Genomic DNA, 20036 nt, shown 5'->3' on the forward strand with positions numbered 1-20036 from the left:
AAAAGTTTCCAAAACACATTATTCCCCCAGACTTATTTTGTTTCCGGCACATGTAGAACAATGCTCAGAACTGAACTGCAATAGCAAGCGTTTCTTATTTGAAACGAACGTTTATATTGTTATGTGCAGAATTCAGTCTGGATAATAGGAAATCATGAATTTTTCATCCCAGTTCAATAAAGCATTCCAGAATTTGCTTAAAATTAATGTTAATGATATGCTTAAGCACTTTTCTGAATCCTAGCATAAATAAAGATATCATTTGTGTAGGTGACCAAAAGGATCTAAGGCCAGATTTTTCAGTATGTCTAAGTTGGTCTACACCAGTGGAAGATTGTAGATGGCTGGCAAAAGCCAGCTTTTTAGTGATCTTTGATACTTACAATGATCCTACAAACTTATAAACTTTTATCTATTGTATTAATTTCATAATTTTTCCTATAATTAATTTATTTTGTGAGCTTAAGACAGTCATTAAGGACCAACAGCTAAACACATCTAGTGGGATGTACATAAATTCTTCAGCAAGAAACATCCTTAAAGATGTTTTAAGTACTATTTATGCACTTTGAAAATTTAGCCCAACTTGTCAGACTTCATCATCTGGACTGAAAATGATTATGACACTCCTAAATATACCTAAATAATTGTCACTCTTTAAGAATTTTGACTTAACATCATTAATGTCATTAAACTCTACAAAATTTTCATGAAGATGTCTACAGAAATATTAAGAAAAGTCAGAACTAGATGTGGCAAAACTTTTAAAAACAAAATGTCCTTCTATTACTACTGCTACAGCTACAGTCCAATATTTAGAATTACTGAACATTTTATTTTGGAGAGGATTTGAATATGTTAGTGACACCTCCGAGAAAAGCTAGCTTTGACATAAGACCAAGTTCTTCATTATCTTGTCGTGTTTATTACCGTCATTGTTTGTATTATCATTAGGCATTTTTCAAGTCATTTTGGGTACATTCTTGCTTCACTGTGGGCTATGTATAGCTATAGTAGATATCTATTCCAGTCTTGGGGTGACTGTATCATTGCTGCATGCATAAATTCATTGTTTTTTCTGTAAACAGGTCCTTGGATCCTCTGTTACTCTTCCATGTAATATTCCACAATGTCTAGCCATAGCACTAGAAAACGGTACCTCTCTTGTGCAGCATATAAACCTTAAATTGTATTCATATTGTTAACCTTGCTCTAATGCATTGCAAACTCATAATGCTACTCTCCATGTTTCTATTTCCCTTTTTCAAGATGAAACTCATTTTGTTATTTTTCCTGCCTTTCATTCTAATATCCCTGTTGATCTGCTACAAAGGTTATTGAACTCAATGGGGATAAATATCTAGATTCCTTTGTAGGATCTTTCTTTCATCGCTTCTTGCAACTCCACTCTCTTATTCATTGTAGTGGACATTCATTAATGGGTGGCTTACTTCTAGATTAGTGAAAATGTTAAATAAAGCCATACTTAATATAGATTCCTGAAATACTTCATTGGAAAAAGACCTTTTCACAAATCTATGTTTTAATGTTTTGTCTTCTGCTTTTGTTTATAGTCTTTCAGCCACTTTTCATTCCACAAGATAGTGTTCATAACCCAGGCAATTTAAATTAATTCAGCATTTTCTATCAAATAGTTTCCACATACTGGGCCAAACTCTTTCCTGGTTATTCAAGCACACACTTATTGATATCAGTGGGATTATATTGAAGCAATGCAGTTTTTTGTTATTTTGTTTTTTTTTTTTTTTTTTTTTCTTTTTCTTTCCTTCCTTTCATTTAAAGTTTTTATTCTTCTTTTAGTTTTGTTTTATGATGATAATCAGGAATTTAAAAATCAGAATATTTATTCTCTTTATGATCTGTCAACATATTTTAATCTGTTAGACAATAAAATAGAATAATGTGATTATGCAAATAAAAAGTATTTTCTTCATCTCTAAAGAATGGGCTTAAGTGATGATAAAAAATGGATGAAAGCCTTACTCTTTTTTTATATATATGCACTGTTAGGTATACATATTAAAATATGCATATATATATATATATATACATATTTACATATGTTCCAAAGTAACTTGCTCTCTTTCTTCTACAATATGATTAATTTTATAGCAGCAATCTTTCCTGAAGCTGAATTGATCTTTGGGGATAGTTATGCTTATATTCAATTTAATTGAAATCTGGAACTTTCTGAAGTACTGGAATCTGTTGTGTTTTTTTTTTTTCCCTCACTTCTTGCATTAGTTGGAACAATTTCATTGTCATTACAGGGATCTGACATACTGCAGAAGATGCATCTTGAAATACTTTAAATGACAATCTGAGGAATGAAATCTGAGTCAGAAATCATAAAAATTACTATTAGAACAGCCAACAAAATGCCTTTGCAATTAATATCCTATCTGGATACTCAAATGGTATCCCCAATTAGTATTAATAAAACCTGTTTAAAACCAGATCTAGCTGGAATAGCTGAGGGGCCTGTTGGTAAAATTCCTAGGTCACTGATTAAATCCAGTACAGATCAGTAACATCTGAAATTTATGTTTGGTAACAAACATGGAACATTTTGATTGGTTCAGCCCAGTATCTAGTACAAAGATGATGACATAATTAAAAAAGATAGACATATTTAGAACTGTTGCTACCCTTGGGAAGATCTCAACAGAACATGGTGGGGGGGGCAGGGGGGGTCTTTTTTTGTAATCACAACAAAGACATCTGAAGTAACAAAATGAAAAGTATTAGCATAGAATCTTGCCCTGCTTTTGTCTGCTCCTTCCATGTTATGTTCATCAGAGCATGCCAATCAAACTAGGTAAGTAGAATCATGATCTGTAGGACTTCAAAAGCACCTGTGTTTCCTCCTTAACTGTATGGAGAAATTAACCACTTATCTTATGCAGTCATATTCATCAGGAAGCAATGAACCAAACCATGTGTGTAAATTGGAGGAACTGAGACCAACCCATAGAATGCATTTTATGTGCACATGCTTTCCGATCAGCAACCATAATTTCCCTGACTGAATGCTTAGGTGCTGTACTGGAAGTTTTTGTCATGCTCTCTGGATGGGTGTAGCTCAGAGGAACAGATGTGTGTGCAACATTTAGGTTGCAGAGACCAACTGTCCAAGTCAGTCCCACAGAGGATTTGTCTGGCAGATAATATTTACCATAACAATGACAACAGCTGATTATCACCAGAGGAGGATATAACCCTATCCAGAACAGGTGAAGCAAAGGGGAGGGAAGGATCTATGATCTGCATCCATGTTAGCCAAAAGTGGTGGGAGCCCACTAGTCCCACATTCTAGCAAAGCTCATTAACCAGCATCTGTAAAGTGTTCAGAAGAAAAACCTGTCTCACCTCCTGGTCCACTTTGAACCCATGAATGAGATTCATTCATGGGGCCAGAGAGACATTTAGGTGGAGGGAAATGTCTGTTTAGATCTTTAGTCTTTCAGTGCTTTTCTCTGGCCCCTATATTCCCTGGAGCAACAAAATTAATCATGATTTGTTCAGAGTGACTAATCTGCTACTGTCACAGGCTATCAGAGGAGAAGTCTTTGGGAGAGCATTCATTTGTCATCTGAAATATGCACTTTGGAGGGGACTATATGTAGGACAGTACATGAGTATGTATCTGTTCTGCCTTTGACTTTCAAGTTAGGATTTCAGATGGCATTATATAGAGCACAAAATGGCAGAGACAAAAATATACATCAAAATTAGATTACATTTAACTCCTATGAAGCCACTGAATGCCCTACTATCTTTTGCTAAACTTAACTAATTAATTAAATCCTTGTATATAGTCATTAAAGTCAGCAATTCATAAGAAAAAAAGGTAAAAGCTGATGGATGGATATATCCCAGAAAGACAGCTGAGGCCAGCATATAATTACTATTCTAGATATCTCACCAGCATCATCCATGATTTCTTTGATTGCAACTAGTGGGGGTTGCCTGTGCATGTCTTCCATGTACCACTTACAGGAACAATCCCAATGTTAGACTTCTGGAAGAGCAACATCTGTCTGAAAGAGCTGGAGCATGTGAAGGGGCTCAGTGGACACCAGCTGCAAGAACAAATACATACAAGGTAATATATATATATATATTTTTTCCTCATGGTTTATTAGAAGTCATTTCATTCTTGGGTGTGAGCTAATACCATGAGCTATCTTGCCAGGATGTTGATTTAAGTCAATGAGGACAGACAGGCTCTTTTGGTAATTTCAGAGGTGAATTAAGCCCACAGAACTGAAATCCCTAAATTTAGAAATCAATTCCCTTAAGCATGACACATTACAAAGTTGGGCAAAGGGAAGAAGAAATATAGATGAATAATTGGTGAATGTGTTACATAGAGTGAATGCCATCTTTTTATACTGGCTCTAAATTTTTTCTCCAAGACTCATCTTCACTAACTGATTAGCTTTATCTGTAAAAATATCATCCTGTAGCTGACTTTATTTATTTATTTATTCATCTCTCTATTTAGTTATTTATTTATTGTGTGTGTGTGTGGTTGTCCTGGAGGCACTGTTTTATCTAGTCTTCTGCAAAGATGCCACTTTTTACTCTAATTCATCATCTGCTTTTTTAAAGAAAAGAAATAAGAAGTGTGTGTTTGGGGGAGGAGGGGAGAGAGAGAGAGAGAAACAGAAACAGCTCCTGAAGCAGGTATAAGATAAATATATGAAAACTATAGACAAGAAACAGACACTAATCAGGTATACAACAGGGTGCCTGTTTAATGTCCACTTTGTACCTATTGCTTGTACAAATAGAAAGCAATGGCTTCATACATAGCCTTCACTTTACCTGCTCCGATATTGAACAGACCTACTTTTCTACAAGAGACAAGAAGCAGTGGAAGTACAGGTGCTGAGTAATAATAGTCACAGGAAAAATCTGGACACACTGTCAAAGTCAAACTGGTGAAACTTGCCTCTGCTCATCTCATAGCTAGGAAAAAATAAACCTGATCCTTTATGTTTTATGTCAGATGCAACAGTACACTTTACATACAGACACAAGAATATATATATATGCATATATGTACATGTATGCATGGAAAGAAAGGGAAAGAAAGTGAAGGAATGTGGGTTTCAGTTTGTGTCATTTTACTAGTCTTGCTGGATTTCACTACCAGCTCCATTGTTTATTGCCTTTTACTTTTGCTGACATCTTCTTGATATCAATACTCAAATATGTTACCTTTATAGCTGATGTCTTGAAATGAAGTTTCAAAAACTGACTATATTATATCAGCTAATTGTCCAGTGATTGTGGAGAAAAGAAACCAGAACTATTTATTTCAAGTAATGCCCAACACATGGCAAACATCAAGTGAGGAATGCAAGGCCTATGCTAGTGAAGAATGCAATAAATATAGGCCAGATCATAAACACTGCTATAATAAGACAATTGAGGAAGAAGATTTGAAAAGATAAAATTGATTTCGGTACCTTTCCTTGTGCAGCTTCTCCAGGAAATAATTGAACAAATAAACTCAAACCTATCACCTCTATATCTAGTTCAACCACAGGTTTTTCAATTCAGTACTCTTGACTTTGAAAAAAGAAAGAATGATTCAATACACAGCATGAATTAATCTGCAGAACACTCTGGCTTGTGTTACGCAGAAAATAAGAGTTAGATGACTACAGCACTACCTCTGGTTTTAAAATCTTTTAACTTTGAAATGAACAGTACTTCACATCAGTTAAACATAGTGGTTCACATCTTATTTTGCTCTAACCTACTCACTAAATTCACTGAAGTGAGCTAAATGAGGATATCATTCTGCTCAAACACAGTCACATATTTCTCTGTCCAAGACTAGTGATTCAACATTTATAGCCAAAGCAGTTGGTGCAGTAACTGAATAAGTAGTATGTGACTCAGCCCTTGGACTGTAGGATCTTCATGGTAAGGTCGTGTTTTCCTTTATTGCATTACATTAACAGCTTTTTTTGTATACTAGTATTAAAATGTGAATAAGACATATCTAAATCCCCTTTCACTGGATATAGGTAATGTCATGCCAACAAATGTCATGCCAACAACATTGTTCACTCTGTGTATTTTTGCTAATAGATGGAGGAATTTGAGGAGATCATGGAGTGGCATATAGATGGTTGAAAATGTACTCCATGACTGTGTATCAAATTGCAGTCTTACCCAGAAGAGCTTGAGTTTTCATTTTCTCTCTCTCTCTCTCTCTTTTTTTTTTTTTTTTTTTTTTTTTTTTTTTTTTTTTAATAAGATAACTAAGAGAAAGCTTCTAATTAAAAAGGGAATTATATATCAGGCTGATAACAAGGGCTGTCTTGCTAGTCTGACAACATGAACAACTCAAAAGGTAATCTCCATGTTTCCATATATTTTGACAGAATCAGAAATATTACTGGTGATTTCTATTCACAGTCCCACAGAATAGTAGCTGCTGACAAACACCAACCTTTTCAGTGAAGGTCCTTACACCTGTAACCCTATCCACAAGAATTGCTTGTACATTAGTTAGAGATTTCTAGTGACAACTTTAGGAGACTGTGCTTCTGCTTTCCACCTTGTAACTGATTTTCTCTATGTATCAATGAAAACTGTGTAAACTGCAATAAAACTTACATTGCATATACATATAGAGTGAGGGCTAATTTAATCTGTCTAAAATGCTGAGATTCTCAGACGAAGAGCAGTCACAATTCCTGAAAAATACCAAATCTTTAAAACCATTAAAAATAAGCAAAGAAATAGACAAGTTATGTTGCACACAGAAAACACTTCCATATTCATTTCTCCTGTTATATTTGTAGCCATATTCATCCAAAGACAAAATATGCAGTGTAAGTAATATTAGGGGTGCAACACTGACCTGGTGAATTAGAGGTCAGATTTACAAAGCTTTCCGTTCATAGAATCATAGAATCAATAGAACATCCCAGATTGGAAGGGATGCAAGAAGCTCAACAGGTCCAACTTCTGGCTCCACACAGGACCACCTGAAAATTTAATGATATGTCTGAGAGCATTGTCCAAATGTTCCTTCAACTCCATCAGGCTTGGTGCCATGAGCACATCTCTGGGGAGCCTGTTCCAGTGCCCAACCACCCTGCTAGTGAAAAACCTTTTCTTAGTATCAAACCTGAACCTCCCCTTTTGCAGCTTCATGTCATTCTCTTGGGTCCTATTGCTGGTCAACGGAGAGAAAAGATCAGTGGAGACTGGCAATCACAAGATAAGAAAGCATACCTTGTTCTTAGTTTGGGGTGGGAATGCTTACCTCTTCCCTTTGAGAAAACTGAGAAATAAAACAGTAAGGGTAATATTCAGTGAGAGACTTAGACACTCTAATTGTCTACACGTAGACAGTTATGTGGGCCAAATATCAAAGCTCCTGCAGTGGTCAGTGAAGACAGGGAATAGTCTAAGAAGCACAGAGAGTAATATAGGCCAGCAGCATCCTGGCTTGTATCAGGAATAGTGTAGCCAGCAGGACCAGGGAGGTGATTGTCCACCTGTATGCTGCTCTGGTGAGGCCACAGCTCAACTACTGTGTTCAGCTTCAGGCTCCTCACTACAAGAAGGACATCGAGGCCCTGAAGCATGTCCAGAGAAGGGCTACAAAGCTGGTGAAGGGCCTGGAACACAAGTCCTGTGAGGAGCAGCTGAAATAGCTATGTTTCTTTAGTCTGGAGAAGGGGAGGCTCAGGGGAGACATTATTGCTCTCTACAAATACCTGAAAGGAAGTGATGGGGAGCTGGGGGGTCGGCCTCTTCTCACAAGTAACTAGTGACAGGACTAAAGGGAATGTACTCAAGTTGTGCCAGGGGAGGTTTATGTTGGAAATTAGGAGACATTTCTTCTCAGAAAGAGTACTCAGGCATTGGAACAGGTTGCTCAGGGAGGTGGTGGCATCACTGTCCCTGGGGGTGTTTAAGGAAGGGTTGGATGTGGTGCTTCAGGACATGGTTTAGTGGGTGACATTGGTAGTAAGGGGATGATTGGACTAGATGGTCTTGGAGATCTTTTCCAACCCTAATGATTCTATGATTCAGCAGTCAGCTAGAAGAAGAATCATTTGTTTAAATACAACCTTCTGATGCCTTGTAAAATGTTTTAGGGTACCTGACACAGCTGCAGTGTCTGAACAGATATGGCATAGTAAACATGGGAACCTTGCATGTCTGGATTGGCAGCCAGGTGGCAGCAAGTAAGGTATTAATGAAAACATGCATGCTTTGGTATGTACATGGCTAAGTACATGGCTGATGCAGGTGAAATCAATCCCAACTTTTAATTCACAAAGTTGAGGTAAACTGTTTACAAGCTGCTGCTAGGCATTTTTAGTCATATAAAAATAAAAAAAATATATTTAAATAATACTCGGTGAATATTGTACCCATTCAAATCTTGTAACTGCTTTGCCTACTAGTACAGGCATTTTCAAGTTCTGCTATGCCCAATAAATCCAGGTTACCATGTTACTGAATATTTAAGGAGTGAGTTTCAACAGCAGAAGATTTATGTTGCAATGACTAACTCAGCAAGAGGACGCTTGAGTTGGATTTGCATAAAAAAAAAAAAAAAGCCATTCCAGTTGTCTTACAGATTTGACACACAGGTTATGGTAATATACTTCCTGTTCCAGTTATAAAAAAACATCACTTATACATAATCAATTCAGAGTTTGGAATTAAATAAATAAATAAATAAATAAATAAATAAATAAATAAATAAAGGCAACTAACTGTACCATCCTACTCACAAAATATAGTTACCTTTCTGAATGCAACATCTATAGTATTTCTGATAATATATATGCAATATGAAATTAAAAATATTATCCAGGTGCAGATTCTACATTGAAAATAAATCAAGCACATGATGTTTAGTTCCTCTGAAATTATTCTTCAAATCCTTTTCCATCATTCACTGACACATGTGGAACATGTGAGTTTATAGTCTCCCTATCAAAAAGTTGCCTGTAGTCTACCCATAAGAATGTTTAAAGTTGGTTTTGAAACCTACTGAGATCCTGACCTCCATTATATTAACTGTTCCTCAGATTCTGAATACCTCTGGCATCAAAGTACAGAGTAAATATACTCTGACTCAAATGCATTAGTACACAGTCTGACAATTACGGAACCACATTGAAATCTGGGCAGAAAATAACAAATGGTAGAGCAAAACCACTCGAAAGCTACAATTATAGCAAGTGCAGAAGAACACATACATCAGCACCAATATTTATTTTTAGAAAGATAGGGAAGCTTCATACTATGCTTTTCTCAGTCAGCAAGCTGTTTAGTAGGGGCCTTAAGTCCAGCTGATCCAGTTAAATTTTCTCAGTGCTATACGTTGTCCTTATTCTACAGATTTCTTGTGAATTCTAGCTACTCAGAAAACACAGCACCTCACTGAAGTCACAAGTTATGGATATTTTTAGAACTTTTGAATTTGCAATATTTGCTGGACAAATTTTAATGATAAGTGTGTTAAGTTAACTTGACTGAAAGAGCTGAGAAATAAGTTTTTCTGAAACTCAATCAGATCTTATGTGTAAATAGGATATCAGTAATTCTGCAGATTAAGCTTTGCCATGGGATAAAACACCCAGTTACATCAAATTCGACTCCCACAAGTTTCTCTGGGAAAAAGTTTCTTTTTCACTTGCTTCAGATCTGAAGACACTACTTTCAGACCAGGAGGTTTTAATGCAAGTTGTAACTATGGGAACATGTAAAGAGCACAAAAAATATGCTTAACCTCCAGATGAGGGAGTATGTCCTAATTAGTTATGTCTGCTCTGATGTCTGGCTACCAGCTGACAGACACCACAGCTGATCTCTCTGAACCAATCCAAATTGGAAAAAGATTTGGGTTAGGGTCACTTTTTGAGTGGGCAAAGGTTGGGGCTGGTTGTTATTTAAACTGAACTAGTTCATTCATCTCTAGTTACCCATGTGTCAATACAATAGATTCCCTTAACATAATATGCCGTGGGCTAGAAACTTTCTGTTTTGTTTCTACCTGCACATTTTCAAGGGATGCTGCCAGAAAAGGAAGGCAATATGTCCTGGGACAAAGAGGAAGTTCTGGACATTTCTGGAAGAACTCCAGAGTACACTATGAGAACAGACACTTTGGACATAAAACCTTCAAGCTTTGTGCAGTTCAGGTCAGAGCTCAGATCAGCCACAGACAGTCAATCAGAAGCTTATTTGTATGCCTGTGAACAACATAGTCTACATAAGGATTTGGAATTTTTATACTTCAGATCCTTTGTCACTATTCTTGTGCTAATTTAGCTTTTAGGATGGACTGGAACTCACTTGCTCAGGGAGGTGGTGGCATCACTGTCCCTGGGGGTGTTTAAGGAAGGGTTGGATGTGGTGCTTCAGGACATGGTTTAGTGGGTGACATTGGTAGTAAGAGGATGATTGGACTAGATGGTCTTGGAGGTCTTTTTCAACCTTAATGGTTCTATAATTCTATATAGCCAGAGAGACATAGGAAGTGTCTTCAAGAGTTGTAACTGTTCGGCAGCACTATTTGAAATAAAAAACAGAAGAAATTATCATTTCAGGATTCATCACATGAAAAGAACAGAGCACTTTTCCAGCAAAACATTTTAATTTTTGCATTGTCTGACTAGAATCACACTACTGAGTTCATAAAATACACACACACACACAAAATAATAAACAGTAAGTACAAAGCAGTATATCATATATGGCATATTTAAAAATCTAGAAAGGATCCTTCATTTAAGACTTTTTTTCACAGAGAGATGACTGGGTGGTATTGTTCTGCTACCTTTACTTACTCCTTCACATCTGTCCTCTTTCATGCTTTCCACCCTTCTCTCCCCTGAGCCAGTCAGTCCTTTTTTATCCCCCAGCATACGTGTAGGATGTGCATAAAGGATGTGCTACTGTCGTGGTTCTGCTCGAGTGGGCAGCCGAGCTCCACCACAGCCGCTCTCTCACTCCCCCTCCTCAAAGAGGAATGGGGAGAAAATATGTGAAAAGGGGCTCAAGGGTTGAGATAAGGACAAGAAAATCACGCAATAATTATTGTAACGGGCAAAACGGACTCGGCATAAGGAGATAGTAAGATTTATTGCCTATTACTAACAAGCGAGAGAAGTGAGAAAACAAAGGAAAAAGCAAACCAAAAGCACCTTCCCCCCAATCCACCCTCTTCCACCTCCTCCCCCCGAGCGGCACAGGGGAATGGGGAATGGGGGTTATGGTCAGTCTACAGCACTTCTTCTCTGCCGCTCCTTCTCGGTCACTCTCGTCCTCTGTGCTGTGGGGTCCCACCCACGGGATGCAGTCCTTGATGAACTGATCTGGCGTGGGTTCCCACAGGCAGCAGCTCTTCCAGAACTGCCCCAGATATGGGTCCGTACCACGGGGTCCATCCCTCAGGAGAAAACTGCTCCAACCTGGCTCCCCTACGGGCAGCAGCTCCTGCCAGGTCACCTGCTCCTGCGTGGTCTCCTCTCCACGGGCTACAGGTCCGGCCTGGAATCTGCTCCGCCAGGGGTCTTCCACAGGCAGCAGCCTCCATCGGTGCAGGGCCACCTGCTCCACCGTGGTCTCCTCCACGGGCTGCAGCATGGAACCCTGCTCCACCGTGGTACTCCATGGGCTGCAGGGGGACATCCTGCTTCACCGTGGTCCTCACCACAGGCCGCAGGGGACTTCTGCTCCGGCACCTGGAGCACCTCTCCCCCTCGTTCTACACTGACCTTGGCACCTGCAAGGCTGTTCTCTCACTCCCTTGACTCTCCCGGCTCCTGTCTGGCGCAGCGTTTTTTTCCCTGTCTTAAATATGCTCTCACAGAGGCACAAAACAACATCACTTATTGGCTCAGATCTGGAAAACAATGGGGCCCTTCCCAAACATGGGGCAGCTTCTAGATCTTTCTCACAGAAACCACCCCCTATGGCTCCCTGCTACCAAAACCTTGCCACGTAAACCCACTACAGCTACCCATTATATAATCTTGTATACATATTTTAAAAGAAGTCTACCCTATTACGTTGCTGGCTACTTGCTTTCTAATACATAATCTGATTATCTTCTTCCATCTTGTGTTGTTGGAGAAGGTAACGGGTCAACAATCAAAATTCTGAACATGTAGACCTTCTGGATTATCATCTGGCAAACGTTACAAGTTTTTCCCTTCATTATTATTTTCTATCCGTTTCATGGACTTAGAGTACTACATACTGGTTCCACTGATTAAAAATTACAGGATGGAGAGAGATCTGATGAAAATATTCACTGTTAAGTTGCCCAGAATGTTATGTCTGTGAGAAAACACATATTTTTCATTGCTAACAGATGCAGCTCAGACCACATCCAAACAACTACATATAACATACAGATACACACCTATGTTACACACAATGCATGTGCACATGAGCATGTATCCTGTATTATTTTAAATTCACCTTTCACTTTATCACCATAAAAAACAACCGATGAACAGTCCAGAGGTTGCAACATTTTGGTGTGCAGATGTCTGGTATATCCATGTGGCAAAGAGTAATGCCATGACAGCAAAATAGGACACAATAATAAATGACATTTGAAGATTTCTTTTTATCTGTGCTAGAACTCCTACACTGGTACTAGAATACTAGTACTCAAGACACACTTCAGCTGCTGATAATGCTACTGAAAAGAATATCAGCTTCTGTTTTTAACTTGAAACTAATATGCTAGTTCTATATTGCAATGTCACTTCACAGTTAAATGCTTCAATTTCTACATATGAAAAATGAGGAATAATGATACTGACCTTTGTAAAGCACTTTGAAACCTAAGGAGAAAAAAAAAAAAAAAAAAAAAAAAAAAAAAAAGAGCTACAAGAAAAGCTGGCATTGTTATTATTTTTCTCTTACCATCTGTGGAGAGAAAAAGAATGAAAGTTGATATAACAGAATCAAAGAAGTAGATGTGTTTTGACAACCTCTTATAAGATAGAATTGTCTGGATGGAGAGAGGTATTTGCATGGAATGCTTTGCTAATTTTCAAGAACAAAGACTACCAAATATGAAAAACAAGAGTTTATACTTCACATCGCTGACATGTTTAAGGTCTGAATTGAAAGAGGGGTTGTAGTTCTGTTAACATTCTATTTTTGTTTGGTAGTTTTATCCAACTGTAATAGACATGTAACTAGATTTTGGCTTCTGAAGTCCTCCTACATGCATGTCAAGATTTGAGACCTGATTTTCCTGTTTAAATTGGGCAGCCATCCTGGAAACCATAATAAGATGCAGCACTGTTGACAGACTTTCTCATGGAAAGTAGAATAAAATATTATAGAAATATGCTATATGCTTGCTATATGCAGAGATGTGGTAGAAAGATTCAGTGCCTCTCAAAAGCCCATGAATGCTGCCACTCTCCTACTTTTAGATAATCTTTTTAGTCCTTTGTTATTATTTCATAAGCTTGGTTTCACTTTACTAACTGCTTCTATCAAAAAGTTGTCACTTTGTCCAAGTTAGTCATCCAGACTCATGAGCAAGTGCTAAGAAAATATGGTAGACTACATGGACCAACCTGTCTTATATCTATCTCTCTGAACGGGTTAAAATGTCCTCTCAAAAGCATCTTTTCTTTTCATTGACTACTGAGGATGCCAAACTGCCAACCTCAGGCTAAATGCCTAGATGTTTGATCGCTAAAGTTAGGTGAGAAAAAATCCACTTCCAGTTGCACATAATAACATCAAGATCTTCACAGAAAACAGAGAAGAAAGGTCCTGGCCTCCAGTCTGGGAGCTCAAATCAAAGAGATGGACATACCAGAGTCTAGGACTACAAATCAAACAGATGGATGTAGAAGAGAAGTGAGGATATACCAGGAAGGGCAATCGTTATAGAAATAACAGAACACAATTACATATTTTAGGCACCCATCTGGTTAGGTGTGTTGTTTCATTTAAATGATGTGTAAACTCACTCACTTAATGGCCCTCATTTATAAATTTATACATGTCATGTGAGCACTACAAAACACACGGTTTTAATTTTAAAACCTAAAGCACAAGTAGCAGACCTCACCTTTGCTGGATGCTGTCGGGTGTCAAAATCAAAAAGTTCAGCTTGTGCCCCTTCCAAGGAAATATAATACATACGCATCTGTGCACCCTGAGGTCTGTGCACAGCTGCACAATGTTTTATGAGATGTTGCAGTGGCTTCTGCTAGACTTCCTGACGTAAAACTACAAACAATCAAACCCTCCTTCCCCCACACCCCACTCTCTCAAGCAAATGCTTGAGAAAATAGATTTTTTAAGCCAACTGTATCCTTTAAACACTTTTGCTCTCAAGAGCAGAAGTTATCTCAGTATTTACAGAAGGAGATCATGATCTTGGGTATTTCAGCTTTAAGTAGAAAGAAGTCACACTTCTTAGTCTTGGTTCTAAAACAAAAGTTTCTCTCAATAAATCCTAAATCAACCTTAGAAGGCAGAAATAAATATGCTCCATCAAGCATAAAAGTGAGAGCTAACATTTAAAATTTGCACACTTCCATCTCAGCCACCCAAGAGAGAAATGATTCTGAATTAACAAGAAAAATGCAACCCTGAAAATTTATATCTTTGCATTTACACCAGGACAACTGTGAAAAAGTACAATGCCCTGGCACTCTGCTTTCTTATAGTCTAGCTTTTTCACTCATCTTGTATCCTTTTCTAACTAAAACTAACTAGATTTCTAACTAGAATAAAATAAAATAGAATATAATCTTTTTTTTTTTTTCTAGTAAAATGTAAAAATGCAAATTTCATAAACCAATATATTTTTAAATTGGTGTTGATTCCTAAAAATGTTTTGTTTAACTCTAAAGACTCCATTTTGACATTTTCAGAACAAAAGGTTTTGATTTAAAAATGATGTTTTGTTCTTATAAGTGGTTTCAACTTCACTAAAGAAAGAATAAAGACACAAGTAAAACATTACACAAAATTAAATATTTGTGAATTTGTAGTTTACCAAAAAAATTGAAATCTCCCTAGTCAAATCAAACTAAAGTGACTTCAAATTCTTTTTTTTTTTTTTTTTCTTTTGATTGGGAAAAAAATGATAAAAGATCAGACAATCTCTCAACTACTTCTAACCTGACCCCAGAAAAAAGCAGGATATACATTAAGAGCTAAAGCTCTTTCATTATTTATTTATCTGTTTTCAGAAAATGATTGTGAAGATGTCAGTACAATATTTTCAACATCCTAGAGCAGTGTAAATATATTAGATATGAAACTAGTTACCATCATGACCGCTATGAGTCCCCTTCATATCGACAAGTTCATATTTTTCAAAACTAATGCATTGCTTATTATATTTATTATCATGTAAGAAATGAAGTATTTATATACAACAATAGGTAGACTGGGTGCATCAATAAGGAACTCCTTTTATCATAATCATAATTTCAGCCATTAGACATCAGATGCACCAAATGATCAGTCTTTTACCCATTTCACAGTGTAATGGCTTGTTTGTCTGGGATTTCAAAAAAGAAAAATATGCAAACTCGACTGCAATTCAGTGAGAACTGAGTACCTAACTCCATCAGCCACTCCTGAAAATTCAAGCTATAGTGGTCTCATATAGTCATATGCATTTTCACTTGGCAGTGTCTAGAGTAATAGACTTCTAGATGGAAATCCTTTGCTGGTGGCCCTTCTCTGAGCAGACAGCAGAAAACAAAACAAACAAAACAAAACAAAACAAAACAAAACAAAATAAAATAAAATAAAATAAAATAAAATAAAATAAAATAAAATAAAATAAATAAAGACTACCATGAATGACATTCCTTCCAGTATAACCTCACCTAGCACAGTTACTGTGTAAAACTTGATGCACGCACAAAGTCATGGTGGCGTCTTGCTATACAACTGTTCAACAGCCTTGCTCTAAGGGATATATGATCACTCTTTTCATATGTTACCCTGGAAACAATTTGTCTCTTGGCAGACATTGCATACTTATACAGGAAACTAAATTTAAATCCTTAGGCATAACATCTTGGTCATGCCTGCCCTTTTGTTTGAACTCCTTTAATAAAACTCTTGCCCTCACACTTGGCTGTACTAAATCCAAGTATGATCTTTGCTTCCTCCTCATTATTAGTTCAGAGGGAACACTCTAGTATTTGTATGCAGGGTTATCCATTACCTAAAAGGAAAACGTGCCAACTTGGAGCTCTGTTCATTGACTTACATGATGTTTACCCAAGGATTTTCATGCAACTGGCTTATAATGGCCATATAATTTGCCTCTTCTGAACAGTTTTACTGAACTGGTATTCATCATCTGACTTCTCAGCATACAACAGGTGAGTCAGTTCATAGGTGGCTTGGGAATAAACAACGGAACAAGGTGGAGCATTTAAAAAAAGAGAGAGAACTAGGCAAAAAGGACTGGTGCAATCAATCAAAAATATGATTCTTAAATGAGTAGCTTGAGAGGGGGGTGACGACAAATGAATGGAAATGTTATGTACACAAGTTAGCCTCATACCTGGCTGAATATAGTGCAACTGGAAATTTTGGAAAGAAATATCTGCCCACCTGCCTGGTTTCCTGGCCAGCAAGAGAAGCACTTTCCAAACAGATGAGAGATGAAGGCAGTTTTCCGTTTTTGCACACCAATGCAGGAATCCCCTGAAGAGAAAATAAGAGAGAAATCATCCTGTTATTCCACAATACACATAAGCTTGAACTCACATTATGTTTTCCATCAGCTACCACTTCTCAAACACCTACAGAGTGTCAGAGGTTGTGCACATCTTAGGATCCCACATTATCCTTTAATGATGGCAAACCGCCAAAATTTGTCTCCAAATGAGCATGGTTAAGATCTCACAGGCCTTCTGGGGGAGCTGAGACCTCCCACATTAATAAAGAGTTTGGGGGATTATTTTTTCCCCTCTTGCCTTTTTCTTTTCTTTTTTTTTTTTTTTTTTTTTTTTAATTGATGTTGAAACAATTCAATTGGCCCTGGAAGCACATGCAAAGGGAGACAAAACTGGATACAATACTCAGAAGGATGGCATAAGCATTTAACAATACATCTCAGACTTAACTCTACTTATGAGGTAGGTGCTGGCAGAGGACTGTGAGGAATTATGTAGTGTTCCCTCCCTCCTTTTTTTCTTCATAAAATAGCCTGTGAGGCAGAGAGTTCCTGAGACATGAGCAATGTTTATGTTGGGAATGGACAAGCTTTAGCAGTGGGGGGAAAAACAATTTTCAAAATTTACTTTTCACCACTGTATAACACCTTGAAAATATTTTGGCAAAAGAAGCCAGGTGTTGTGCAGTTCCAGGATTCTATTAGAGGTTCACCCTTTTTGGCTAGTGTCATAGAATATGCTACCAGCATATTAGAAGAAATATGAATAGATCTAGTCAAACTGTTTAACACTGTAAGCAGGAAAAGACAGAGTGTATGTGAACTTTCTTTGTGTCTTGTTTAAAGCATTATTAAGCATGAATTAAGGAAATTGAACCTTATTTTACAAATTCATCACAAATTAGGTTTCTGTTGTGCTGATTGTTTTTCAAAGACATGCCAGGATGAATTTACTTTATCTCAATATTTACCACAAGTAAAAGAGACATAAAAAAGATGACATAAAAATATTCCACCACCAATCTACAGGTCACAATCAGGAAAATTATGCCATGCAGATGGTTTCACAAAAATGTGATAATGAGGAACTGCATGCAGAGATCTCAAATAACATTTTAATGCTACAAATACAAACATTTTCTTCTCAGAAGTATGCTCTATCTTCCTCATGCACATACTAGCTACTATTCCACAGACGTCAAAGGAATCATTTTTCCTGAATTATAAAAATAAAACTAAATGTCAGACCTGGTCAAAAGCATACTCATAGAACCAGATTCACTGATATGCTTCAGTGGCTTTATATTACCACAGTGAGACAAGACAGCCATAAAAATAGATTAACTAATGTAAGGCTGCTGTGTGTTACCAGATAAGTACATAGCAGCTGGAACATTGCAGAGCTTTACCGTTTCTACCTTCTCACCTTTCTGACTTTCTCATCAAAGATTAGTATCAGTTCCAGATGCAGTGAAAATACATGGAAAATAAATATTAGAAGAAAGAAAAACTAAGTATACTACAGCATTAAACCAAACAGGTCATAACTTCTGTTTCTTAAATTAGTATGTTGGAGATTCAGTGCAGGGTGCAAAGTCCACAAGGAAGGTCATTGAAGGCTTATGAATTTACCCATACTGTGGGTAAATTTCCCTGCTATGATTTTTAAATTCACTACAACTAGATTTCTTTCTGTGAAAAGACAACAATATTGAATTATTTCTTATTAATAACATCATCCTATTCTCAACTCTGAAAGCAGGAGCTGCTGAGAACCAGTACATGAAGTCTAGGCTAGGAACTTAATTGATCACAAATATTGAAAATATATCCATAAATTTTAGATCCACCATCCTTCGTGTATGTCAGATGGAGGTGACTCCATTGTGCATAGTCATTGTTGTATGAAATACATACAGATCTATAAAACACTCGGAAAAACATTTCTTACTTTATAAGATGGTATAAGTTTTTTATTTATGGTGTAAGTAATCTCACAGTGGAATGAGTAAAATTATTTTTAAAATGTAAAATTTCAAATATTATAAATAAAGTGGGAAAATACATGTAACCTTTTCACAGATTCATTTCCCCTTCATTAGAGAAGTAGAAAATTTGTAATATGAACTTTTAAAATGAGGGGGAAAAATCTTAAAATTCTATGTATAAGTTTGCTTTCTCATTCAAATTCATGTTATACTGAAGTAAGGTTTCAGACTGAATTCTGAAACAGTTGGAAAAGGGCAGAAAGAATTTCCTTAAACAAACTTAAACAAGATAGAATTTCCTAGCAGTGAGAATGATTAAATATTGGAACAATTTACTTGTATTGGCCTATCTGTAAGAAAAGATGGGAGATGGCTTGCAGCCGGTGTGCAAAGAGAACAGAATATCTGACTGAACACTGTGCTATGAATCTTTCTGGTGTGGGAATTTGCGGATCTGAAGTCCTCTGTCCATCCCTTACCTTTTATGCTATGAATAGTCATAATGCTTGCTACTCCATAATAAGATAATAAGACAGAACACACCTTCAGTGAGTTGGAGGACTACAATGAATTAGGAGAAGTCAATGACAAGCTGAATAACAAAGTTTCTTTTTAGAGGGAACTTGATACACTTGAGGACCAGGCCAACAGAAATCTCATGAAATACAATAAAGAGAAGTGCAGTCTGCACCTGGGATGGAACAACTCCATGCTTTAGCACAAACCGGGAACTGGCTTGAACAGTAGCCCTGCTGAGAAGGTAGAAACCCTACCAAATCTGAGTCCATGGTGTACTCTCATCATGAACAATGCAAAATGTATACTTGGCTTCATTAGAAGGAATCACAGAATCACAGAATTTCTAGGTTGGAAGAGACCTCAAGATCATCGAGTCCAACCTCTGACCTAACACTAGCAGTCCCCACTAAACCATATCACTAAGCTCTACATCTAAACGTCTTTTGAAGACTTCCAGGGATGGTGACTCCACCACTTCCCTGGGCAGCCTGTTCCAATGCCTCACAACCCTTTCAGTAAAGAAGTTCTTCCTAACATCTAACCTAAAACTCCCCTGGCTCAACTTAAGCCCATTCCCCCTCGTCCTGTCACCAGGCACGTGGGAGAACAGACCAACCCCCACCTCGCTACAGCCTCCCTTGAGGTACCTATAGAGAGCGAATGTTGTTAGAGAATCTAAACAAGTCACTATATCCTTCCATTTGGCACTGGTGAGAGTCTACTTGGCACACTGTGTCCTTTTTTGAGCCCCCCAATACCTGTTTGAGGCAAGACCCTCCAGAGACAGAGTTGTGATTACATATTTCATGTAACAATTC

This window comes from Aythya ferina (genome assembly GCF_964211825.1).
Source record: "Aythya ferina genome assembly, chromosome: 3".
NCBI lineage: Eukaryota > Metazoa > Chordata > Aves > Anseriformes > Anatidae > Aythya > Aythya ferina.